This window comes from Natrix helvetica (genome assembly GCF_964273705.1).
Source record: "Natrix helvetica genome assembly, chromosome: 1".
Classification (NCBI taxonomy): domain Eukaryota; kingdom Metazoa; phylum Chordata; class Lepidosauria; order Squamata; family Natricidae; genus Natrix; species Natrix helvetica.
In genome coordinates, this window is record NC_138548.1 from 214,334,035 (window position 1) to 214,361,479 (window position 27,445).

Here is a 27,445-nt window from a genome sequence, read left to right on the forward strand (position 1 = left end):
GCAACCAAGTCAAACTCCTCCCAGATTGATACCTCAAGACTTGCCATGAACGTCTCCATTGGATCACTGACAGGAACCCAATCTCTCCGGATTTGAGCGATTTTATCCTGCAGATATTTACCAAATTCCTCTGCCCTGCCCTGTAGGGGGGCCTCCCGCGGCCTCTGAAACAAGAGGGAGCAGGACACCCGAAACAGGGCGGCAGGGCGGTTCTCCGCGGATGCAATGAGAGTGGCACAATATTGGCGTTTGGCCACTCTCAATGCCACAAGGTACGTCCTTAAATGGGCTCGTGCCTGTGTTCGATCAAATTCGGAGCGAGAGGATCTCCAACGATTCTCTAGACGTCTCTTGCGGCACTTCATCACCCTTAGCTCCTCGGTAAACCAAGGGGCTAGGGTGGATCGTTGCCGCCGGAGAATTACAGATGGAAAAAAAGGAATCCAAAAAGAATAATACTGGATTCTAAAGAATGAGCCTGTGAAAATATGATAATGAATCTAGGGTAATGGTAAATTAAAGTTTTGTGGAATTTTATTCTAGATTATACAGGGTGACAAAGAGGCAGATGGTACATATTTGGAGGCATTTTTCTTCTTTCACAACTTCACTTTAAAGAAGTAGCATGGTTACAGATGGGAGAAGCTGTGGTGTGTAATTTAACTGCTCAAAATTGACAAAGAAGGTGCTATCAAACCAAGAGTTATTTCAAAAGATTCATGCTTCCTTCTGAAACCCCTAAATCAGATTCAAGAATTTCACTCAGCATTGCTGCATCTAAATGTTTAGAAATAGCTCACAATGTAACTATGTGAGATAAAGGAAAAGAGTGATAGATGTTGTGGCCTCAGATGCTCAATTGCCAAATAAAGTAAAATTAAATTAAATTAGGCAGGCACCAGAGGGGGGAAATGGCCTTCACAGGCACTCTTCCTCCACTGTTTCCTGCATCTCCCCCGTGCACAAATATACACTCTGGAGCCAGCAGTCTCTCCTCATTTGATAGCATATAATAATATACAGTATATTCACTGCAGTCCTCTCAAAGATGAAGGGATTGCCCAATTATTGGGGGAGGCAGGTTTTTGCCCTGTTGGTATGAAAATAAGTGGCAGACGCAGCTGGGAGGGATGCCAGGCAGCCCAGCAGGGAGAAGAAGGCTGGTGACTGGAACAAGGTCATCTTCAGGTCATTTCCACAGTATCCATAGGGTACCATTTTACCAGCAGCCTATCGCCTTCCAGCTGCTTTCCTATTGGCCAAGAGGGATGCATAATTGCTTCTTTCATTCCGGCATATGCCAGATGGAGTCACCACTGCCCACACTCTCCGCCTACCAGTGCCTTTGTCTGCCAGTAGTCCCACCATCTTGTTTCTAAAGCTGGGAGCTCATTGCTATTGCTGTTATTAGTATTATAATGAGCCAAGTGATAAGGTCAAGGAATGCACAAAATTGTTGCCTTTTTTGGCCAGATTGTCCACCCTCCCTCCTTCCCTCCCTCCCTTGATCACATGGCCAGTGCCACACTTCAATCCCACCTTAGGCTTCCCAAGGCACACTTACCTACAGAAACACACAGTGCACTGATGGTGGACTTTTTGATTTTGGTGTGTCAAAAATTGGGAAAGTGCTTAATTTGACTGTATTGGTGTGTCACCCCCTCCAAACAAAAGAGGAACAGTTCTCTAACGTTTCCCCTTTCCCCACTGTAGGTCATCCTGAAGAGTGGCATTTGGTGGCAGTGCCGAGTTTCTATCACTGCCACTTAGACTCAAAAAAGCTGCCTCATGCCATTCCCCAAGGTATGTGAGCCTTGGGGATGATGTGACTGTCCTCACAGCCCAGCGCTCCTCAGAATCTGCTGCACGTCACTTACTTTCAGGCTGTGTTGTCTTTCTGTTGACAGGTCCCTGAGGCTACTCCTGGTCACAAGAGGCCTTTGCTCTTGAAGTGGCTTCAGACAATGCTCTTCTGCAGCCTCTGAAAACTGCATGAAAGCAAAGCCCTGTTCTTACTCGATTTTCAGAGCTTTAGGAGAAAGCATGAGAGCATGTCCCGTTCTTGAGAACATGAGGTGCTTTTGAGAGTATCTGGAGTTAGTGAATACTTAGGTGTCATTCAAAATGTTGTGGTGTGTTACCTTTGACATACATGTCATAGACTTGTCATCACTATATCACTGTAAGGAAAGGAGACCAGACTCATAGGCCACACTTATACATACATGTAAGTCCCAGTTGGGAAAGTGCTGATATACATATTGAAATCTTATTTTGTCCCACACCCTCTAGAAGTGGTTTAGGGTGCATCAATACAGATGCTCCCTAAACCACTTCTGATCAAAATGATGAAAAGGCATCTAGCAGCCATTTTCTGCAGGCTTTTCCTTACTTTGTTGGATAAGCACTTTGGAATTTCCTAACAGTAAGGGAAAAATTATGGAGAGGCTGTGGATCCATAAGTATGGAGTGAAGGAAAGCATATTGAGGATAGTGGTGCAAACAATGATTGAGGATAAAACTTTGATGGGGATTGCTGCTTCGTGTTTCTTTTTATTTACATTCCATTTTACTTTTACTATAAAAGAGTTGGTATAAATAGTAAAAACCTAGACATTCTGCAGGCAGTTAGTAGCTGCTGACTTGCTGTTTATCACTTTTTAATGTCCTGTTTTAAGCTGTTGATAATTGTATAGCTTTATGTCATTTCCTTTGCTATATTTTTGCCATTATTTCACAGTGCTTTGATTGTTGTCAGAAAAACAGTTTATAAGTACTTGGAATAAACACACACATAAAAATATTCTCATTTGGGGATTTGGAGAGTGACATTGTGGGATGGGAAGGCAGGAAATATTTTATGAGCAGAAGTTTATGAAAGGACATTCGCTGGAGCCAAGAGAATATGAATATTTGGGAGAATATGATTTTTTTATGAGGGCAGGAGTCTTTTCTTTCTTTCTCTCTCTCTCTCCCTCCCTCCCTCCCTTCCTCTCTTTCTCGTTAGGAAGAACGACTTTCGGAAGCAAAATGTTTGTATTATATGTTGCTCCACAGTGGTTTTTTTTTCAAATCATCAAGTGTGTTGCATTATAACTTCCATCATTTCCAACCCATCATTGACCTTGTTAGCTGGAGACAATGGAACGTGTGATTCAGTAAGACTATCAGTCTGGGGAGGCTGTACAAGTTCATATTGTGTAGAATATGGAAGTTGGATTAAGCAAATCTGTATTAGTAAAAGAAAATGGGTGGAGTGAGGCTAAAAAACATTGAGTTAATGGGGATGGAACTTCAGTTGAACAACAATGGACATGCAGTCAAAGGTTATTTTGCAAAAAGAACTGAATATTGCAAGGTGTTCTAAAGACCAGACCAAACTGTTCATCTAGTTCAGTTTAATGCTGTAACAGTAAGAAAGGATCTTGGAAGGGATCTTGGAGGTCATCTAGTCCAACCCCCTGCTCATGCGGGAGACCTATGCTATTTCAGACAAATGGCTGTCCAGTCTCTTCTTAAAAGCCTCCAGTGTTGGAGCACCCACAACTTCCGAAGGCAATTTGTTCCACTGATTAATTATTCTCACTGTTAGGAGATTTCTCCTTAGTTCTAGGTTGCTTCTCTCCTTGATTAATTTCTATCCATTATTTCTTGTCTTGCTTTGGTAAATAAATTGCCCCCCCCCTTCCTTGTGGCAACCCTTCAGGTATTGTACAACTTGTTACCAAGAGTACTGTGGACATTTAACCAGCACAAAAGAAGGCAGAGATCTTGTCTTATTTTCAGATCATTTGGAATCTAAAAGTATATCCAACAAATATAAGACTACACCCCCCCAGGTTTACATGCCATTAGTTTTGTTCAAAGCTTTTCCTAAACGGTGTGAGCCACTAGCTAGGGTCATTTTTTGTGCCTAGAAATAGGTTAATAATGTGCTGGCATGATGGATCAATGCCAGCGCATCCTCCTATCAAAAGGAATGGGATAGGGGCCTTGATGGATAGAGGCGTAGAGCAGTGGAAAGGAGAAGCGGAAGGGAGAATGCTCTGAAATAAGCTTAGAGTTGGCTACTTGAGTGATATATAGTGAGTGCTGCCAGGTGAGAGAGTTTTCTTTAAGCCACCCAAAATGTTATTCTCATTTGCATTTGTGCAACCCCACCACTGATGGTTGCTTATCATCTTTTTGCCCCCACCCCCCTAATATCACTTCTCCCATGCTATAAATAATTGTGTGGCGGCAGAAATCCAGCAGGTGAAGCACTGCAGCACAGAGATGCAGAGGTAGACTGCCGGCTGCTGATTCGCCACCCAGCTCTTAAAGGCGAAGGAAAATGACAACCCATCAAGAACAGAGTTGGGAAGAACAAAGAAGTGACCTGGGGCTTGCTAGGAAGGTTTGCTTCCATTCCACCCTCCCTTCCCAATCGGAATAAGTTTCCCAACCTGTATTCTGATGGTGTGAAGGGCTCCCTCTCTGACCACATCTCTTTGCACCCAGTTTAGTGTGAGTAGCGGCCTATCCTTGTTTCCTGGAGAGACAGAAACGTTGGAGAAAAGGTTCCCTGGCTCACAGCTGTATAAAGGAGGCAGACAGATGGGGCAGACAAGATCTCATCCATCATGCCACTGTCCCTAGAGTGAAATTGCCAGCATGGGTATTGTGAGCCAACCTTGATACATGTACTCATGGCACAGCTGTGCAAATCCGAGAGAAAGCTTCACGCTCGCTCTTGCAATCAGGACACAGATTTGGGCTTTTAAAAAGCGATCCATTAGAAAAGAATGGGGGAAAGATCATAATTGTTTCAGCGTTGATTGCCTCAAAACAAGCCCATTGTCCAAGCAATTTTGCAACAGCCTTCCCCTCAAAATATTTGTTTGCTATGAAATGTTAATCCAAAATACTGGGACATTCATTCTGTTTCTTTGCATAGGCAATTCAATCTGTAATCAGGTTATGCTGAAGGACTTGGAATTAAGCCGAGCTGTAGCATGAGATTGATTTTATCCGAAGTAGCTAAATGGAGCCTGGGGTTCATCAGGCTGCGGAGGGAGAATAGGAGATTGGCCATCATGATGGTGTTTTTATCAACATTTTAAGAACGTGTAAGGAATGTATACATTTTAAAAGCATATTAAGGGGTTTTGATCTTGTGTTATAAACAACACGGACTATTTCTGTTTTGTAGTCTTGAGAAGCAAGCAGGACCACATATCTTCCAAGTAAATATAGTGAGTGTCAATCAGCAGATAAGACTTACAGAGGCTCCACTGATAACATCTCTACTTGGGACTCCTCTATATTATTTGGTTAGTTGCATTGTCGGATGGAAGCTTTTAAGTTCAATTCAGGGAAATAGTTTGGACATTTGTTCAGAAAACATCATAGGTTTAGTATGCATTTCAATGAAATAGGTAATTTAACAGAATAACAAAATAGCACATTTGGAAGGAATGTTGGAAGTATTCTAGTCCAACCCCCTTCTCAAGCAGAAGACCCTATACCCGTGATGGCCAACTTATGGCACGTGTGCCACAGGTGGCAGGTGGAGCCATATTTGCCAGCATGGCAGCTCCAGCTGATTTTCAGCCTTCCAGAGGGCCAGGGGAGGCCGTTTGCGCCCTCCCCAGGTTTCAGGGAAGACTCCGGAGCCTGGGGAGGATGAAAACTCCCCCCTTACAGGGGGGTTGTGCGTACATGCGCAGGTGGGGGGGGGGTCATGTGTGCACGGGAGGTGGGTGTGGATGTGCGATAGCGTGCGCATGCACAATTTTGGCACACCTTTAGAAAAAAGTTAGCCGTCACTACCCGATGCCATTTCAGACAAGTGGTTGTCCAATATCTTCTTGAAAACTTCCAGTGTTGGGGCATTCACAATATCTGAAGGCAAGCCATTCCACTGGTTAATTGTTCTAGCTGTCAGGAAATTTCTCCTTGTTTCTAGTTTGGTTCTCTCCTGGATAGGTTTTATGGGATTTGCTTGTGACCTTGAAATGATCCAGACTGCAACCTGCACATATGTACCTTGGTGCAAGCAGCACAGGATAGGCGTGCCTAAGACTGAGTTGTTATCAATAGAAGGGAATATTTATAGCTGAAGGTTTAACTGTGGGGTCCTGGGTCTTCTCCGAGCTTGGTTGTTTTTTTGCAGACATTTCAGTACCCAACTAGGTAATATCAGTGCTCATTGCGTAGTTAATTATGCTAATGAGAAATAAATTCTTACTGTGCTGGAACAGCAAAGCAACCCAAAGACTCCACCCAATTATAGTTAGGGACTGTATAGTATGTAATGATGCTATTCACGCAGTCTCATTGTTTCCAATAGAATTATTATTAGCCGGAAGGGGAAAAAAAGACCGATAACACTTTAAAAAGATCAGTGTTGTGTAATGCATACTTGTAACATCAGAAGTCCAAGCAAAATCTCCTGATGGGTGCAAGTGTAAGAATCCATCTGACAAGAAAGAAGGTCTGCTGATATGTTGATGAAGATTTTCTGTCTGCCAGGTGTAGTTGACTGGAAGCTGAGCCATGGCAACTGGACTTTTTTTTTTTCTTTTCCTGTGGATTTGAAACGTTTCTCTGCTTATCCAAGAAGCTTCTCGGTCTGAGCGAATTGGTTTCCCACTTTGGACTGGGAAGATCGATGGTTTGAGAGAGGAGTGAAGGAATCCATTTATGCCAAAATGGAAAATCCTTCCGTCAATAGAGGTGGACCTCAGACACGACCTAGTCCCCCATTTTTTTATGTCTATGGAGATTCTCAGCCATCCAGGTCATAGTTGCTGGAAGGAAGGAAGCTTCTTGGATGAGAAGCGAAATGGCTTCAAAGAAAAGCAAAGAAAGTCCAGTTGCCTTTTGAAAAAAACACCTTTGGGACACAACCCCTTTTTATGCTGCTCTTTTATTAGTCCCCAGGAAAATTAATTTCCAGATTCCAGATTCACCAGAGGAGCCCCACTTAATGACCCACCTAGGGGAAGGATTTAGGACTTGGAACATTTGCATCCCAACAAATCTCTGCCTATTCAGGTCAGGTGAGAAATGAAACCATCTTGGAGGACCTATATGGGGTTTCCCAGCCAACTGTCGGAGACTGAAGTACCTATTTAGATAAGCAGAGAAACATTTTGAATCAACAGGAAAGGGAAACAAGTCTAGTTGCCATAACTCAACTTCCAGAAAAGTCCTGTTGATGCTCAACCAGGCTTAATTCTTTATTTAAATCCGTTATCCTTCTTATCTTGCTGGACTAGCTTATTCCTGCCAGTTGCTTTGGCATTTTTTTTAAAGAAAGTGGCATGCAACATACCTTATGATTCTTGATGAATGTATCTTTTCTTTTATGTAGACTGAGAGCATATGCACCATGATAAATTCCTTGTGTGTGTCCAATCACACTTGGCCAATAAAGAATTCTATTCTATTCTATTCTATTCTATTCTATTCTATTCTATTCTATTCTATTCTATTCCATTCCATTCCATTCCATTCCTATTCTATTCTATTCTATTCTATTCTATTCTATTCTATTCTATTCTATTCTATGCAAATATTTAACATATTTTAAAAAAAATTAAGTAAAATGAATAATAGTCCAACATCATCAGACAGAACCCAAATTCCCAAGTTCTATTCCAACAGCAACCATCCAGATATCATTCAGAAGCTACCAGGTTTTGTGGCCTGCCAGCAGCCAGCAGAACTGGTGGCAGACTCAGACAGTGAGGCAGTTGGGGGGGAACATGGGTCAGTCCTGGAGTCTGGGGAAGGCTCTGATGAGGGCTCTCCATGGAGGCAGAGATGGGGCCAGGGCCGTCCGACAGTTATCAGTGGAGTCAGACATCAGCGGGGCAGAAGAACATCTGGAGCCTGTTCCCGATGTGTGCATGTGCAGAGGTGCAGGAGAAGGGAACAGCTAAGGAGCAAGGTGTCAGGCCTGCAGTTATATTCCTTTTAGGATCTTTGGCCTGCCACACTCTCTATTATTTCATTATGCTGTTTCATTAGTGTAGTAATTGGGAGGGGGAATAGAAACAAGTAGGATTGTGGAATGTGTTGTCGTCATTCCTTTCTAGAAGCCAAGGTCATCTTTTGTCTCTGCACTTCTGCACCTGACCGGAACCAGCGGGGTGGAGATGCCAGCGTGGCCGAAGAAGATTGGACCATGTGATGGATTTATGGGTGTGGGGATAAGATCATGAACTTTCAACTGGGTGGAATCCCAGGAAGCTTTTAGATTTGGGATTCCACAGATGTGCCAACATGTCTGTCTTATTAAATTGGAACTTTAAGGATAGCTCTGCCTTGGACTCTGATTTAATTCTGCATGACACAAGGGCTGACTCGGGAGTAAAGGCACAGGTGGACAGTGAATGACCCCCCCCCATAGGGAATAAAGGGAATAAAGAGGAACGAAAAGGGAGTGGAGTTTGCAAAAGACAATTAGTTCAATTCATTAGGATGAAGATCTGTTCCTGGCTTCTTGCCAAGTAATTGCTGCTACAGCGTGGCATTTGGAAGATATCGGCCTGGCAGATCTCCAAGCCTGATAAAGGTCTGTAGTTGTGAAATCTCCTGAAAGACTGTTTGCTTGGACTTTACTGGAGAGGAATTCCCTTTAACCTAGATAAAAGAGGATTTACCAAGATGAGGAGTCTGCTTCATGCTCTTGGGAGGCCAAGGTCAGAACACCAGGGCCAAGAGCCTTCTCTATTCTTCTCTATTCTCTTTTCCCAGCTTCTGGTACTTACGTTATTATAGCTTCTTTCAACTGCTGTGACCATATCACAGGATCAAGTTTAAGGAGCCTCCGTGATGCCCTGTGGATTCCCCAAGGTTCATATTTACCTTTGCCCTAAGCACTTTTTCTTTTGCAATGTTTATGATCCCCAAAATGTTTATAAGCCATGGCCCAGTAATGGCGGCACTCATTAATACCTGGCAGTGACGTTGCTTATTTGTGTGCCTTCATTCTTAATGAATTTCAGGTTGGTGCTGAAAATTTATTGCACTGAAAGTATTGCCAAAATGTCTTCCCCGAAGGGCAATTGTAATAATGCAAAAACAGGAACATCATTCAAAAATATTATTGGTAGCATTCGTAAAATAGTACATCAAAGTGAATAAAATGAAGGGCTATTATGCACGTATTGATATTTACAGTTGCCCTTGAGGAAGAAATGTTAATGTGTTGCATTTTTGAGCAATGAACTTTTGTAACTGATCATTACTTTTATAGTTCTTGCTGCTGCTATCACTAACCAGAGCCAGTACAGTGGTTAACGCATCGGACTAGAAACCAGGGGATCGTGAGTTCTAGTCTTGCCTTAGGCACAAAGACAGTTTGGTGACCTTGGGCTGGTCACTTTCTCTCAACTCTAGGAAAGAAGCAATGGCAAACTTCTGAAAAAACTTGCTAAGAAAACTTCAGGGCGTCTTTCCAGGTAGTCTCTAAGAATCAGACATGATTGAACAATTAAAAAAAAATCTGTGACCCTGCTAGCCAGAGAGGACAACTAGCTAAATATGAGCCAGTAGTGTGCAGCGGCAGCTAAAAACTCCAATGCAATCTTAAGTTGCATTAACAGAGGGATACAATCAAGATCAAGTGAGGTACTACCACTCTATATAGTCCGAGTAAGACCACACCTAGAGTACTGCATCCAGTTTTGGTCACCACACTATAAAACAGATGTTGGGACTCTAGAAAAAGTGCAGAGGAGAGCAATCAAGATGACGAGGGGACTGGAGGCTAAACCATATGATGAATGGTTGCAGGAACTGGGCATGGCTAGTCTAGCGAAGAGAAGGACCAGAGGAGACATGATAGCAGTGTTCCAATATTTGAGGGGCTGCCACAGAAAGGAGGGGGATCAAGCTATTTTCCAAAGCACCTGAAGGCCAGACCATGGATGGAAACTGACCAAGGAGAGATTCAACCTAGACATAAGGAAGAACTTTCTGACAGTGAGAACCATCAACCAATGGATCAGCTTGCTTTTGGAAGTTGTGGGAGCTTCATCACTTGAGACTTTCAAGAAGAGATTGGACTGCCATTTGTCAGAAATGGTGTAGGGTCTCCTGCTTGGGCAGGGGGTTGGACTAGATGACCTGTAAGGTCCCTTCCAACTCTGTTAATCTGTTATCTGTAATCCTGATTTTCAATAAGGATGGGAGTTTAGTCCAAGAAATTTGGAAAGGAAAAGTGAAGAAGGTGAATGACTAGCAGATTTTGAAAACAATCTCTCCATGACATCATTGAGTGACTACCAATGATTTTAGAAATGAGGGTCTGTGTCATAGAAATCAACACACACCAACACAAACATGTTTTAAAAGATTATTCCCAGTCTTCATTATTTTTAGAACAAGAGAATAGATGTAGGCAAATTTAGAGATTTATAAAAAAAAACCACCACATTTAGCAAGCATAACTCCTACTCAGAGAATAAGAATGTAGTAAAAGAACTCACAAATTACACAATATATACTTTATACCAGATCACACAATTAAAAAAAAATGCTTATGGCACAGATAAAATATATTCCTAATCATCTTCTTGGTATTCGTTGTCTCTCAAACATATCAGCAAGTATTTATTTATTTGGCGTATTTATGGATCATCTCTCTGTTTACTGGGCACTTGAGGCAATATATAATTTCAAATAAAACAGCAAAATAAATCTAACATACTATAAAAAGAAGAATGAGCAGTGGAACAAGAGCACTCGATTCAATAAAATCAGAATGCTGCGTTAAAAACCACTGAAAGCTCAGCAACAGTCCACCTGAAACTTTACTGCCCACCTGAAACATAATAGAATGAGAATCAATAAATACTTGCGCTGACTTTAAAAGAGCAACTCTATGTTTTCTGGGGGGAAAAAGCTGAGTTTAGATAACTCCCATTTTAATCCAATAATCCAACAATGAGGGTTGTTTCATCTAATGACTGTCTATGGAGATTCTCCGTTATCCAGGTCATGGCTGTCCCAAAGGTACTTTTTCAAGAGGCAACTGGACTTTCTGGTCCAGAAAGTCCAGTTGCCTCTTGAAAAAGCACCTTTGGGTCATCGAATGATTGGTGTTTTTTTTTTTAATATGCCAATTGGAATCAATGATGCATAGAATTCTCACTCTCAATATGTTTCCAAAATAGAAGGTGGGATCTAGGCCTATGTAAAGAATAGAATAGAGTAGAGTAGAGTAGGAATAGGGATAGGATAGGAGAGAAGAGAAGAGAAGAGAAGAGAAAAGAAAAGAATAGAAGAGAGCTGGAAGAAAGCTTGCAGGTGTTCTGGTCCAGCTTCCTGCTCAAGCAGGAGAACCTATACCAGTGATGGCTAACCTTTGTGCCATCGTGTGCCAAAAGCAAGGGTAGTGCAGGGGGGGGGGTCATGTGCACGCGTGCCACAACCCATAATTCTATGTGTCCTCTCCCTGTGCATTTGTGCAACCTCCTGTGCATGTGCGCGCCCCCCACTCCCCCACTTTTGGTGCGCAATGGCACGGGGGCACCTCCCCAGACCCAGAGGCTTTCTAGGAGCCAAGGGGAGTGTGAAAATGGCCTCCCCCACCCCTTGGAGGCCTCCCTGAAGGTCCCCCTGGAGGCCAGAAATGGCCCATTTTCTGACTTCCGGTTTTTCTCCCCTCAGGCGAAAAACGGCCCAATGTACAAACCAGAAGTTAGGGAACAGACTTTCTGGTTGCCCGTAGGGCCATTTCTCCTGAAGCCTCCAGAGGGAGAAAAACGGCACAATGTGCAAACTGCATGTGCGCTGGAGCTGACAGGGCAATGCCTCGCGTGCCCTAAGAAATGGCTCCATGTGCCACCTGTGGCATGCATGTCATAGGTTCGCCATCACAGACCTATACCATTTCAGGCAAGTGACTGTCCAGCCTCTTCTTAAAAAACCCCAGTGATGGAGCACCCACAACTCCTGAAGGCAAGCTATTGCACTGGTTAATTGTCCTCATTGTTAGGAAGGTTAGTGAGATAGAACCTCTTCCACAGGAATGGGGGACAGAAAAGGAAAAATGGCCCTACCCACTGACCTTAATTCACACCTTGCCAATTAAGTAGTGGTGGTGTTCTATTGCAGATTTCCTTCATGTCCCTAACCACCAGGGGTGCCAAACTCATGTCATCATGTTGCCATCACGTGACATATTGGGACTTTCCCCCTTTCACTAAAATGAGGGTGGCTGTGGCCAGCTCGTGATGCATCTGGCCTGTGGGACAACCCTGATATACAGCATTGCTCAATGGTTTATCAGCTTGCTCTCTAAATCCTCTTGGGCTTATTGGCAAAGTTATTTTGCCTTGCTTTCCTTCTTACCCAGGGCGGGGAGAAAATCATTTTGCTGCTGGAGTAACTATCTGCTGCCTCTCTTAAATAAGAGAAGCAAGATCTCTTATCCCAAAAGCGCTTTTTCAAAAGGCAACTGGATTTCCTTTTTTAAAAGCAAGCAAGCAAGGTCAATATGTGAAAATATTCTTAAAATGATTTTTGGTGGGGGTGGTGGTTTTTTTCCCCTTTTAACAATTGCTTTCAGCAATTCTTGCCAATCCAGGAGAGATAATGAGAATACAATACAATACAATACAATACAATACAATACAATACAATACAATACAATACAATAGTAGAGTTGGAAGGGACCTTGGAGGTCTTCTAGTCCAACCCCCTGCCTAGGCAGGAAACCCTATACTGTTTCAGACAGATGGCTATCCAACATCTTCTTAAAGACTTCCAGTGTTGGGGCATTCACAACTTCTGGAGGCAAGCTGTTTCACTGATTAATTGTTCTAACTGTCAGGAAGTTTCTCCTCAGTTCTAAGTTGTTTCTCTCCTTGATTAGTTTCCACCCATTGCTTCTTGATCTTCCCCCAGGTGCCTTGGAAAATAGTTTGATTCCCTCTTCTTTGTGGTAACCCCTGAGATATTGGAACACTGCTATCATGTCACCCCTAGCCCTTCTTTTCATTAAATTAGACATACCCAGTTCCTGCAACCGTTCTTCATATGATTTAGTCCCCAGTCCCCTAATCATCTTTGTTGCTCTTCTCTGCACTCTTTTTAGAGTCTCCACATCTTTTTTACATCGTGGCGACCAAAACTGAATGCAGTATTCCAAGTGTGGCCTTACCAAGACATTATAAAGTGGTATTAACACTTCACGTGATCTTGATTCTATCCCTCTGTTGATGCAGCCTAGAACTGTGTTGGCTTTTTAAAAGAACATCCTAAATGTACTTCTAATCTGTCCAGCATCTGCTACAAAGCTTTTCGTGGAACCTGAAGTTGGAGAAAAGCTGGGCAACATTTATAATAGCAGTCGAAGACTCTCAAAGTTTGGGATTTATTAAAATGTAGTGCGTGCATTATAATAGCATTTACTATTTTCTTTAGGCAACGCTCTGCAAAAGGATTGGTGCTTTCAAGGAGTAATAAATTACATGCAGTCTCAAGCACAGGGAGAGGCAATTCCTCCTTGCCCCTTCTAAGCGGCACCATGGAAAGAATTACAAATGGAACAGTTAACACCATGGTAAAAATAGCCAAGCTACTTCTCACCCATTTCTCTTATGTATTGGTGCTTTTTAATGCTCCAGTGCAAGAATAACTGCATCAAGGAGCAAAGTATTATCGGGGCTCGCTTCTAAAATGTAGCTAGCTGCCTTTTTGCTTGTAAACATTTTCTGCTTATTTGGAGAATGACTGCTTGTTATTAGGACAGTTGTCACCAGATGGCGCTGCTGCACATAGTCATCCAAGTTCTTAAAGTGGAAGCAAGGAGAAGTTGGTGTGGACATTTGGATTATGCATTGTTAAACGGAGGAAGCACCTTTCCCTAACTGGCCAAACTAGCCTTGACCATCTATCTGGCAGGAGTTCTCTCCAAAGCCTTCAGCAGAGTGGTTATTTTCTAACATTTGATCCTTTTATGACTTGAAGAATTCACTGCAGGTCTTCTTACAAGGAAAGCACATGTTTCCCATTAAGTTGTGATCAAAGTTTTAAGTAGAGGAGCCTGTTCTTTGTTACAACAATTACATACTGTAGTAGAAGACTAGGGTTCAGAAGACCATGGAAGAAAGATCAACACTGATTTACCAAAAATGTCTGCAATACAAATGATTAAAAATCCTGGGCTCCTGTCTACAGACAGAGACAGACAGACAGACTGATAATAGAATCTGCACATAATATCAACTGCTATGCTTGCTGGAAAAGAAACATAGAGATGGGCATAAAAAAAGCTCACGACCATACTCTCTGTTTTTTTAATCTGTTAGTCTCACAGAGTTCTGGAAACGTTGAAATGGCGTCTAGAGGAAGTTTATGGATGAATAAGGTAAACAAGCCAATCAGAATAGAGCTGGAAGGGACCTTGGAGGTTTTCTAGTCCAACCCCCTGCACAAGCAGAAGCCCCTATACCCATGATGACGAACCTATGGCATTTGTCAGGGCACGTGAGTCTTGCCCTGTCAGCTGGCCAGTGTGCATGCACGTGCTGGCCATCTGACTTCGGCCTTCTATTGAGGCCATTTTTCGCCCTCTGGAGGCTTCAGGAGCTTCCCTGAAGCCTTCGGAGCACAAAAAACCAGCCCGACAGGCAAACCGGAAATTCAGGAACGGACTTCTGGTTTGCTCATAGGGGTGGTTTTAGCCCCAGGAGTCTTCAGGGAAGCCTCCTGGAGGCCCCCGAAGGCTCCGGAGGACTAAAACCAGCCCTACAAGCAACCTGAAAGTGACTTCCGGTTTGCTTGTAGGGTCATTTTTTGCCCTCCGGAGCCTTCAGGGAAGCTGCCTGGAGGCCCCTGAAGGCTCTGGAGGAATAAAATCGGCCCTACGAGCAAAACGGAAGTTCGCTCTTGATCTTCCGGTTTGCTCATAGGGCTGTTTTTTCACGCTCCGGAGGCTTCAGGGAAGCTCCTGAAGCCTCTGGAGGGTCTCCGGGGGGGCTGTTTTCATCCTCCCCAGGCTCCTTTAAAGCCTCTGGAGCCTGGGGAGGGTAAAAAAGGCATGCCAAAAATGGGGAGCGGAGCGCTGGTTGTGAGCACATGCATGCTGTGGTCATGCACATAGCATTATGGGTGTGGCGCACCCATGCACGAACCCCCTGCGCTCCTTCCGCTTTTGGCACGCAAGCCGAAAAAGGTTCACCATCACTGCCCTAAACCATTTCGGACACGTGGCCGTCCAGTCTCTTCTTAAAAACCTCCAGTGATGAAGCACCTTCAAGTTTCTCCTTAATTCCAGGTTGTTTCTCTCCTTGATGAATTTCCATTCATTTCCTCTTATCCTGCCCTCTGGTACTTTGGAAAACAAGATGACCCCCTCCTCTTTGTGACAGCCCCTCAAATACTGGAATACTACTATCATGTCACCCCTAGTCCTTCTTTTCTCTAGACTGGCCATACCCAATTCCGGCAACTGTTTTTCATATGTTTTTGTCTCCTGGCCCTTAATCATCTGTGTTGCTCTTCCATGCACTTTTTGTCAAAGTCTCAACATCTTTTTTGTAATGTGGTGACCAAAACTGGATGCAGTATTCCAGGTGTGGCCTTACTAAGGATTTATAAAGCGGCACTAATACTTCACACGATTGTGATTCTATGCAATAATACAATACAATACAATAGCAGAGCTGGAAGGGACCTTGGAGGTCTTCTAGTCCAATCCCCTGCCTAGGCAGGAAACCCTATACCGTTCCAGACAAATGGTTATCCAACATCTTCTTAAAGACGTCCAGTGTTGGGGCATTCACGACTTCTGGAGGCAAGCTGTTCCACTGATTAATTGTTCTCACTGTCAGGAAATTTCTCCTCAGTTCTAAGTTGCTTCTCTCTTTGATTAGTTTCCACCCATTGCTTCTTGTTCTACCCTCAGGTGCCTTGGAGAATAGTTTGACTCCCTCTTCTTTGTGGCAACCTCTGAGATATTGGAACAATGCTATCATGTCTCCCCTAGTCCTTCTTTCTCTTAAGCTAAACATACCCAGTTCCTGCAACTGTTCTTCATATGTTTTAGTCTCCAGTCCCCTAATCATCTTTGTTGCTCTTCTCTGCACTCTTTCTAGAGTCTCCACATCTTTTCTACATCGTGGTGACCAAAACTGAATGCAAATATTCCAAGTGTGGCCTTACCAAGGCATTATAAAGTGGTATTAACACTTCACGTGACCTTGATTCTATCCCTCTGTTGATGCAGCCTAGAACTGTGTTGGCTTTTTTGGCAGCTGCTGCACACTGCTGGCTCATATTTAAATGGTTGTCCACTAGGACTCCAAGATCCCTTTCACAGTTACTACTACTGAGCAAGGTACCATCTATACTGTACCTGTGCATTCCATTTTTGTTGCCTAAATGTAGAACCTTACTCTTTTCACCATTGAATTTCATTTTATTAGATAGTGCCCAATGTTCAGGTTTGTCAAGATCCTTCTGTATCTTAAGCCTGTCTTCTGGAGTGTTGGCCATTCCTGCCAGCTTGGTGTCATCTGCAAATTTGATGAGTTCCCCATTTATTCCCTCATCCAAATATGCCTCTGTTTATACAACCAGGGATTGTATTCAGTGGTGGTATTTAGTTACTTTCCCTACCGCTTTGCAAATGTGAATGTGTGTGGCTTGCACTCATGCACGTGGCTTGAAAATGTGTCTCAATAGTATGGCATAGAGCCGGGGTGGGTGGGCAGGGGTGGGTGGGGAGGCCCACCTGCGATTTCCACTACCGGTTCGGGCAAACTGATCCAAACCGGCTGAATACCACCTCTGATTGTATTAGCTTTTTTATCTTAGTACTGTGAGCTGGGGAATTGCTTAACTATATGTAGATTTGCATTGGGCTTTTAATGTGGTTGAATGCTTTCTGAAAGACCAAGTTATCATCTTTCCAGGATCGAGATACCATCAGTGACTAAGGCAACTTTTTTTAGTGGGAATGTGCCAAAATCTGCTCTCCAATTCCCAATTTTCTTCTTCTTCCCTTACGAAAAAGATCTGCATTTAAAAAAAAAATCTTGTAGATGCTGGGGCTTTAGCTTACTTTATAGTTGTGGACTTTGCAACATTGATATTCTTGAGTTCTTTTGGACACACGTCCTTTCATTCACATGCAGCATTTTACAATTTCCTGCAAAGCTCCAGTGGAGGAGTTTCTTCCCAAAGTTTCCTCTTTAAATTTAATTAAATAATGGAAAGTTGTAGTAATGAAAGATAACATGTACATCCCTTAATCAGCCCATGATTACATTAAATGCAAAAATGTTCACATCAACAACCAGCGTATCCAGTTTTGGTCGCCAGAATGTAAAAAAGAAGTTGAGACTCTAGAAGGAGCATAGAGAAGAGCAACAAAGACGATTAGGGAACTGGAAGTTAAACCGTATGACAAATGGTTAAGGGGAACTGGGTATGTCTAATTTTCTGAAAAGAAGGACCAGGGGAGGACATGATAGCAGTGTTCCAATATCTCAGGGGATGCCACAAAGAAGAAGGGGGTCAACCTGTTCTCCAAAGCACTTGAAGGCAGGACAAGAAGCACTGGATGGAAACTAATCAAGGAGAGAAGCAACCTAGAACTAAGGAGACATTTCCTGATCGTGAGAACAGTGTAGGTGCTCCAACACTGGAGGTTTTGAAGATACTGGACAAAAATTTGTCTGAAATGGTAGAGGGTTTCCTGCTTGAGCAGGGACTTGGTCTACAAGACCTCCAAGCTCCCTTTCAACTCTGTTATTCTGGTATAAACTTAAAAGAAGACAGTGGCAATTTACTTCTATGTTAAATGCCAAGATAACCTAATGGAGGTTCCAAAGTTGACTTTGATTAGAGATTAATTATACCTTTTTCAGGTGATGGTGGGGCGAATGATAACAATAGAAAAATGTACATTTGCAATGTCCCATAGCTGATCCATTCCTTTTAATTGGAATTGGATTGGGTACCATTTTAATTAAAGGAGACTTTCAAATCGCAGGTGATGTGAAATGGGATATACGACCACTTTAACCTAATTGTTACAGTTCTGCAATCTTAGATCTGCAGCTATACATGTATGATTTACTGACACCTGTTCATTCTATCCATTCTGGGTGGGGGAGGGGCTGCTTTACACCGGGGGTGATGGGGCTCGATCCTGCATCTTCTTCCTCTGCTTCCATTGAAGGCATTTGCACCAGGGTTTGCGGCAGCTTTGTATCCTCGGGCACTGATACAACAAAGATTATGGTGATGTGCCAGCCAGTTTATTTAAAAACGAATCGATAGTTTTCCTGACAGCCTTGAGTTATGCTTGTTATGAGGGGAAACTGTTTTCTCACAGAAACACCGTAAGCACGGCTGAGTAATGGGGGCAATTCAAGCCAATCAGGTGGACAAGCAGCCTTTTGATGACCAAGGAGAACTTGATTGGATTTGCCGCCGCAGGAAGCAACACAGATCTTGGTTACAGGGTGGCAGGGCACACAGGAAAGCTAACTCATGTAATTGTGCAAAATCCACTACAAGAGAAGGAAGTGGCTTGCTTGGAGCTTATTGGGCTTAATGACTAGTCCACCATTGGCACTTTGGGACTAGTTTTTTTCTTTGAAGACATTTCACTTCTCATCCTCTAAAAAGGATGCAAAATGACCAGCTGTCTGCAAGAAGTATAAATCCTTCCATTCCCCACTACCCCGTCAGAGCCGAAGAAGCTTCTTGGGTAAGAAGCAAAATGTCTTCAAAGAAAAAACAAGAAAGTCCTGTTGCCTTCTGGGAAAAAAAAAAGCACCTTTGGGACAACCATGACCGTAAGTTGGGTTGGGCTGAGAGAACGCAACTGGCCTAAATCATCTAGCTGGCAGGATTAGAACTCACCACCTCCTGGCTTCTAGCTTGGTGCCTTAACCGTTAGACCAAACTGGCTTGATTTATTGGTATTGGTGTACATACAGTGGTAATACTCCGGTATTGGTAGCAACTACATCAGGAAGGGACAGTCATAGCCACAGGACTGCATAGAGCCTGAAGTGTCTTTTTCTGGCTTCCTGAGTCCCCACTCCTACCTCAGTCAATATTATCAAAACTCAAAAATATGGCTTTCAGCCATATTTGGTTTGTTACAAGAAACACGCATGCGTACCACTTATACCAGTGATGGCGAACCTATGGCACACGTGCCACAAGTGGCACGCGGAGCCATTTGTCAGGGCACATGAGGTGCTGCCCTGTCAGCTGGCCAGCGCGCATGCCTTCCCCAGGCTCCAGAGGCTTTATAGGAGCCTGGGGAGGGCGAAAAGAGCCTCCCCCGGCCCCCCCGGAGGCTTCAGGGACCGTCCGGAGGCTTCCCTGAAGACTTCAGAACGCTTAAAACGACCCTCCGAGCAATCCGGAAGTCACTTCCGGTTTGCTCAGAGAGTGGTTTTAAGCATTCCAAAGGCTTCAGGGAAGCCTCCGGACGGTCCCTGAAGCCTCCGGAGGGCCTCCGGGGGGGCGGGGGAGGCTCTTTTCGCCCTCCCCAGGCTCCTATAAAGCCTCTGGAGCCTGGGGAAGGCGAAAAAAGCATGTATAAATGGGGGGGGGTTGCGCGTTGTGCGCGCATGCGCACTCTGGGGGGTCGCACGTTGCATTATGGGTGCAGCACGCCCGCACATGACCCCCCTGCGCTCCCCCCACTTGTGGCACGCGAGCCAAAAAAGGTTCGCCATCGCTGACTTATACTGTAGGCCCCTAAATAGTATTTCAAACTTTGATAAACCTGCTAGGGGTTGAGTGTCCCATTTCTTCCCCAACCTCAGAAAAAAATATTAAAATCTAGGGTTCACCTTCACATAGGACAGACGTGACAAATTATTGACTGTCCACCACTTGTCTCCCTCCCCTCAGACTTCCTCGTAAGCCTACCATCCTTGATTTTTGTAATTCTGCTGTTAAGTCATGTATATAAAAACAGAAATGATTCTGTGTAAAGCATCCAAATATAATACCTTTTCCTGCACCTAAAGGTGTTCTCTGGGGCTGGACTAAGGTATTTTATGAGTCATTAAGATGTATCATGTTACATGTGTGTGTTCTTTGTTCTGCTTTCTTTGTTGAGGTACTTCTGATGATTATGATAGGGCATTTTTTGATTTAGTGTCCATAATCAATCAATCAATTATTTAATCAATCATGCAGACATCATCATGGTTTGTTATGGATGCTGCAGAAAGAAACATATATTTTAATTTTCTATTAATTCGCAAGAATAACTATCAAGAAAAAAATCTTGGTTTGTAAGTGTTGGGAAATATCAATAAGCAGGAGTAATTACTAAGCACACTTTTATTTGATTATGTCAGATTACAAATATTGTAGAATAGAATAAATAAAGATTGAGGTTTTCTGGTTTCCTCGGAACTATCAACCCAAATGGTCCTCAGAGATAATAGCATGTATTACTCTGATTACAATCTCAATAAAATCCAGTTTCCACTTCCAAGTTTTATAATGTAGTATTAAAGCTAACTATTATTTTTATAGCCAGTTTCTAGTAATCTGCCTGGATGGAGCATTTTTCAGAAAGACTTCCAATGTTATTTAATGAGTTCATATCTCAAATCTCTTTCTCATTTGATGTGAACTGAAGAGCATCTTTTGATTTTAAATGAGTTGGTTATATGCACCAGTTTTCAAATATTGTGAATGACTGATTGCAATTGATGAGACCTGATAAACCTAAATAGAATAAAATCTGTTCTGTATGAAACCTGATTTAAATTTGTGAGCAATTCTTCTGAAAAATATGATAATCAGAGAAAAGATTTCCACCACTAATCATATAAAGTGTTTAGCCATATTAAGTCATTTACTTAAAACTAGGGTAATGGATAAATGGGAGAAGCCTTCCCCAAATTTCTAGGCCAAATTGTAGATGTGAATATTATATACATATTATTTTTTAATATGCAAAATAATATTTTGATATTTTCAATTGTCATTGTATTAGGTACTCACATAATGCTCAATGAGTACAAATTGAATTAGTACAAAATCCTTCATCTGTTAGGATAGTATTATTTCTTCCAGATATTTCACTATTATGTTATCACATGTGATCCAGAGGTCCATCGCAGATTACATTCCGATGCATAATTGTTAATTTCTATGAGCTCATTCATTAACAAAAAAAGTAAAATACACAGACATGTGCAAAGGTACGGGAAAATGAAATTGTTCAAATTACCTCTTTGGAAAGTACAGAAAATTAAAAGCTAAGTCGAAAGAAGGCAACACATAATTAAATGCAGTTGCTATAAATCTCAACCAGGCCAGCACCACTTGAATAAGGCTGTCTGGGATTTGAAAATGCAGACACTTACTGCGCATGTGTGACAGGGATTATCAGCCGCTCGAGCAAGGATTTTTTAGAAAACCTGATCTGACTTAAATTTGGATGGAAGAGAAGCTCCCAATAAGGAAGCAATAAAAGAATTTAACCAAAGCCACTGTGGAAGAAGAGAAATTGGAACAAATTGTTAAGGTGTGCTACTAGTATAGTCTTTAATGTCATTGTACAAAATAAATACAACAACATTGGTTACTAATAATAAAGGAGAACATTAGTAGCTCAGGGTTGAAATGAAGGGTCCTTGATACTCTCTAAGGTTGGTTGTTTTCTTGCAGACATTTCATTAACCAAGCAACATCAGTGCTCAGAGAGCACCATGAACAAGGCCATGTGCTTCTGCACAGATTATACCTAAAACAAGAATATTTTTTTCTGAATTTATCCACACATCCTTGAGTGCTGGCCTAAAAATTGCTGTCCCGGTTGCTAATTTCTATCCAGCCCTTGTTTCCTCTCTTCCAAGTTCACTGCTGAATGGCATATTGTCCCAATTGCTTTCTTCAAGCAGAGAAGGTGCAAAGGGATTAAAATGGACAACGATAGAGAAATTGGAACACCAGCAGGTGCAACATACCTCGTTTCAGGGGACTGCAAAAGAAAAGCAACAGGATTGTGGCATCTGAAGCTAAAGATAATTAGTAGCATCTCTGTGCTCATATGTCCCCTCTTCTTCCCCAAGCACCAAAGCTGGCACCAAATATGGCATGAAGGGAGTGGTGAGAGTGAAAAGCTTCAGGAGAAAAACAGTTGTGGGTAGAAGCTCTCTAGAGGGCAGAAGGGGGTTGGGGATGTGTTCCTACTTCCCAGGACTGCCAACACACCCACAACAGGTTATCTGACTTTGTTTCTAGGATAATGTGTTAAAGCATCACACCTTGTACACACCTTGAAGTGATGGTGATAGAATACTCTTCATACTCTTTAAATGGGAAAGGGTGATTTAATGATATTTTAGGCTGCCTCATTCATGTGTGGCGGATGAGATGAAAGCTTTGTGGTGCAGTCAAGGTGCGGCATTGTGCTGTAGGAGACTGCAAGTGGGGTAATTAAGATAAATTGAAGATGAGTTCTGGTGAGAATTTTGGATACTTTTCTTGATTGCTTAGATTGTTAGGGTGTCTAATCCATGCAAATAAAATCTGGCATAGGATGAAGGATTTGAGAAAAGGCATGTCCTGGCAAATAAGGAACATTTCCCTCTTTGACTACACTTTGTCTTAAACTAAAAGGCCCCAAAACAACAACATGGAGCCTGCTGGGACCAGAGTTGGTTCATCTTTGTTTGACTCCTTACTTTCCACAAATTAAAAAAAAATGGTCCTTGTATTGGAAGAGAGTTCTGAATTATGATAATTTTGATGAACATGGCTAGGTTTATTTGCTTGCCTCAACTTTGGCCTCCTTATAGGAACATACACTCCATCTCCAGGTAACTCCAGGTAATTCCAATTTCAGGTAGCTCTGTATCCTTACTTTAGCTTGGTTCCTTAGCTAAGTATAAAAACTTCTGTCTTTGCTCAATCCTCTCTGTTCTGCTATCTTCTGCTGGTGTAGAAGCTTGTAACCTTCTGTTCTTTTCTCTGTCCCTTCCATTTTGAGTTTGATTTACGGTAGGAATCCATAAAACTTTATCTTCACTCCTCATGTTTGGCAACCCTTAGCCTAAAAATGAAGTCATACATGCCTCATGATCAATGCTCACTTATTCTTTTAGAAGAGACTCACATAAGAATAGCTTGGTTATTCTTGCAAACCGTACAGACATTGGTGAAGGGTGTGTGTGGAGCAAATGATATTACACACATTATGACATCATATAGATAAAATGGATGAAGTGGGTTAGATTTGTGACATGGTGATGTGTTCGATGCACACTCATAATTTTTATAATTCATTTGCACAATTATTTCACGATCTGTGATGTCATTGTGGCTTGTTCTTCATTCTTTTACAGCCTTCTTCCAAACTGCAAGCTTTCTAATTCTGCTTGGAGTTTATTCTAATATATTTGTCTCGTTTCATTCTATATTCATCCTTTCTGTAACTTTGAAATGTACTTCTGCTTCTGTGTTTCCTCTTTCTTCTAATCTACTAGTAATTACCAAGTTGAGAATATCCTTGGATGTTAAATTAATTGCATATAGGTGCATCATGATTGCATGTAACAAAAGATAAAATATGCCATTATTAGTACACATGTCCTACGGATACCCACTGTTGCGGGATGTATTTTGGATAGGTTATTGGATATCTCAGTTTGCAACTCAGTTGGGGTTATCCCAGTCTGTGTGTCTGTGTTGTTTTTGCAACCTTACAAATAAATAAGGGAAGGTGCATAGCACATTTTTTCCTATATAATATAGCTTTAATACAGTAATCCAGTTTTACAGTTGTTTTGTTCTTGGCTGGGTCTTGTTCAAGGTATTAGCATTCAATAAATATATTTTACTAAGAAAGGAGAATATTTGTAGATCAGAGCTGAAATGAGGGGTCCTTGTTGCTCCCTGAGCTTGCTTGTTTTCTTGCAGATGTTTCATTACCTAACTAGGTAACATCATCAGTACTGCATAATGAAACGTCTGCAAGAAAACAAGCAAGCTTAGAGAGCACCAAGGACCCCACAACTAGGTTTGCACTCACACTGAAGGGCAATGAGTAGAATAAGCTGTTGACACTAATTCCTGATTGGGAACTGTGTGTTTCCCCTACAGAGTGTCTGTATAGAGACAAGCACTTTATTCTCTGTGTCCAGTGAAATAAAATATGGTTCAACATGTTCTGAGGATCTTCAGATGTTTCAACTCCAAGAAAATTGATAAGAAACCCATTTTTATCCAGAAAGTTTCACTGAAGCAAAAATCTTCAAGATTGCAGAGAGGAAGAGGCAGGCACAGTTGCATCACTAGAGTGTTATGTCATTCGGATCCAAAATGCATTTGCAAGGATACCTTGTTTTTTCCTGACTGTCCCTGGAGTTGTGTGGGTGCAGAGAAATACTTGTTTGAATTCAGGAGGCATCGCCGAAGCAGGGACGGCAATGCACACTAAATAAGGCATTGAACAATTGTTGATAAAAAGTCGAGTAACTGCAAATTGAGATTTGGAGGGAAAGCAAAAAAAAAATATATATATAATCCAAGAAATTGGCCGACAAAGGGGAAAGTGAAGAATGAACTACTCAGGCAAAAATGGAACAGGGAGAGCTGTAAATGTTCTTTTGCTCCATCTCAATTATCTTCAGTCCAGCCAGCTCAGCCAACAAGCAAACAAACAGCTTGAACATTACCGCACTCTGGTATTGCCCTTAGCACACACACCTCTGCCTGGATAGTCAGCTGGATCAGTAGGAGATATGTCCCCTCTTCACTTCCTAACATTAAAAGACTGATGAAGAGATTCAAAGCACCGACAACAACTTGCCCAATTACAGAGCTGAATGACCCAAGGCAGGGAAGTGAAACTTGGCAGGAAAAAAGCAAAGGGAAGGAGTCCTTCAGAGGTCATTTTGGAGCTTTCCCCACCTAACACTGAATTAAGGCACAATTACGCTATTGTAACATTTCCTCTCTCTGGCATTGCCTTCTCATTCCCTGGTCCACGGGAGAAACAGTCTTCATTTATTTATTTATTTGGGTCACAGAGGTTAAAAGTAGCATCTTTTCTCTTATTTCTACAGTGCCCAGTGCACCTCACCTGGTATATGAAAATCTCTCAAAGCTTCTCATCCATCGAAGGAAAGCCAAGTGATGAAGAAAACGGATGCTATAGTGATGGGCTAGGGCAAGGGTGTCCAAACTTGGGAACTTTAAGACTTGTGGACTTCAACTCCCAGAATTCCCCAGCCATGCTGGCTGGGGAATTCTGGGAGTTGAAGTCCACAAGTCTTAAAGTTCCCAAGTTTGGACACCCCTGGGCTAGGGGAACAGCACCAGAACTTCCCAAAATAGAATGGGTGGAAAGCATTTCCGCTCAGCAGTGGAGGCTCCTTTGCTCCCCTCATAGATATCTACATCTATGTCTACACCTCTTGGAGGTCTACTATTCCCAAACCGTAACCCACCTGGCTGTAATCCCGTCCTATATTGCTGTGTTTTTTGTTGCCGCACACATGTGTGGATGGTGCGCGCGAGCGAATTGCCACGTTTTGTGACGCCACACAGATGCACGCTCGCATTTCCAATGCTGGGCGAACCGGTTGTGACAGTATGTGACACCCACTTCTGACCAGAGGCATCTAAGCAGCCCATCAATACAAAACAAAGGCAATCTTCCTCTCCCACTGCTGTTCCCATGAACCTAATATATAAAGGAGGGTTATTCCCGTGCCTGGGGGCAGCACTTACAGTAGTTGTCAAAGTTAGTAGCCATTGATAGAGCTTCCTCTAGGAATATTTCCAGTCCTTTTGAAAGCCACCTGAATTAGCAGCCAATATCTTGTAGCCCCATACAATATTCAACAGGTTGGTTTCTACCACAGGTATTTTCCTATACATGGTATTTTATTAAGATAAGAGGGACAAATTATTATATTAAAAAAAATGACTTGAAGCTCCAGAGTTTTTTCAGCAATGATATCTCCATGAGGACAATAATAAAGTCTGCCCTTGGATGGTTCCTTTTTAGCATCCTGCATAAGTTCTTATCATGGTTTGCTTTCTTTTTCAACAAGTTAAGTAATATATGATCTCCAGGCTGCTGTTTATTCCCAGTGGCAAGCTATAAACCAAGATCCCCCCTCCACCTTTTAAAAATAGAGGCAGATGGATTGTTAAATGTCATTTTCCTGATCCACTTCACTCCCTGAAGCTATTAGTTATTAGGCTTGCAATAATCCCTTGGGGAGGTTAACAGCAGCTTTGGGAGGGTAGATTTTGTCTTACAAAAAACAGTGTAGGGAAAGCTTTAAATATCCCATCTTTCACTGAAAACAAATTACCAGTCCTCAATCCCTCTGCTTACAGGGCACCTTTTGAGAGAGGGGGGCAGGGGTGGGCTCCTGCCAGTTCTAACCTTTTCTATAGAAGAGGTTCCACAAATCCACTGTGCAGTTTAGAATCGGTTCCAGCTCCCTCCCCCCCACCCGTCCGCACCACACTTGCACCAATCAACCCGCCTGCCTCTAAGAGTCCCATCTAAACCTTAAAGTCTTAAAGCTGTCAAGTTTGAACATCTCTGGAATTTTTTTCCTAAAGGGTTAGGGGTGCAAGGGTCTTGTAACTTGACAGCTTTAAGACTTGCGTGCTTCAAATGCCAGAGTTTCTGAGCCAACATTTTGGTTGCTAAGCAAGAGCATTGATAAGTGAGTTTCACCACATTTTACAAGTTGGCCATGCCCACCCAGTCACATGACTGCCAAGCCACTCCCACTCAGTCACATGGTTGGCAAGCCACTCCTGCAAAGCAGGCCACACCTACAGAAGAGGTTCTAAAAAAATTTGAAACCCACCACTGGAGGGAGGGAGGGAGAGAGAGGGGGAGAGGGAGAGAGAGATAGAGGGAGAGAGAGGGGAAGAGAGAGAGAGAGAGAGAGAGAGGGAGGGAGGGAGGGAGAGAGAGAGAGAGAGAGAGAGAGTGAGAGAGAGAGAGAGAGAGAGAGAGATCCATCACAGATCATTAGTGGTACATGTAGTTTGACCTATGTATGTTTCTAGCTCCAAGTACACTATCCATATTCCCAGATTTTGTTCAAGAGTCCAATCTCTGGAAGTATTTTTTTAAAAATTGGGTTTAGTGATGTCTGGTTTGATCCTCTCAACTATTGACCCTTCGTGATTAATTCCTTGACTTCAGCCTTTTTCTTTCTGGACTTTGTCTGCTTGGATCACTCCTATGGTCCCTGACCCTCACACTGCCACTCGGGGGGGGGGGGGGAATAGATCCAGTGTATATAAAACATTAAAATAAGATTCCTTTTCTCTTGGCTCATCATTTTCCATTCTTCATGAGTCCTTTCTGTTAAGTTCTTGGCAAAGAATGGAGGCAAGGCCAGGGCGATTTCTAACAGCTCTTCATTCAATACTGCCTGGGAGGCAACTGAACTCCCTGGCTGACACAGCT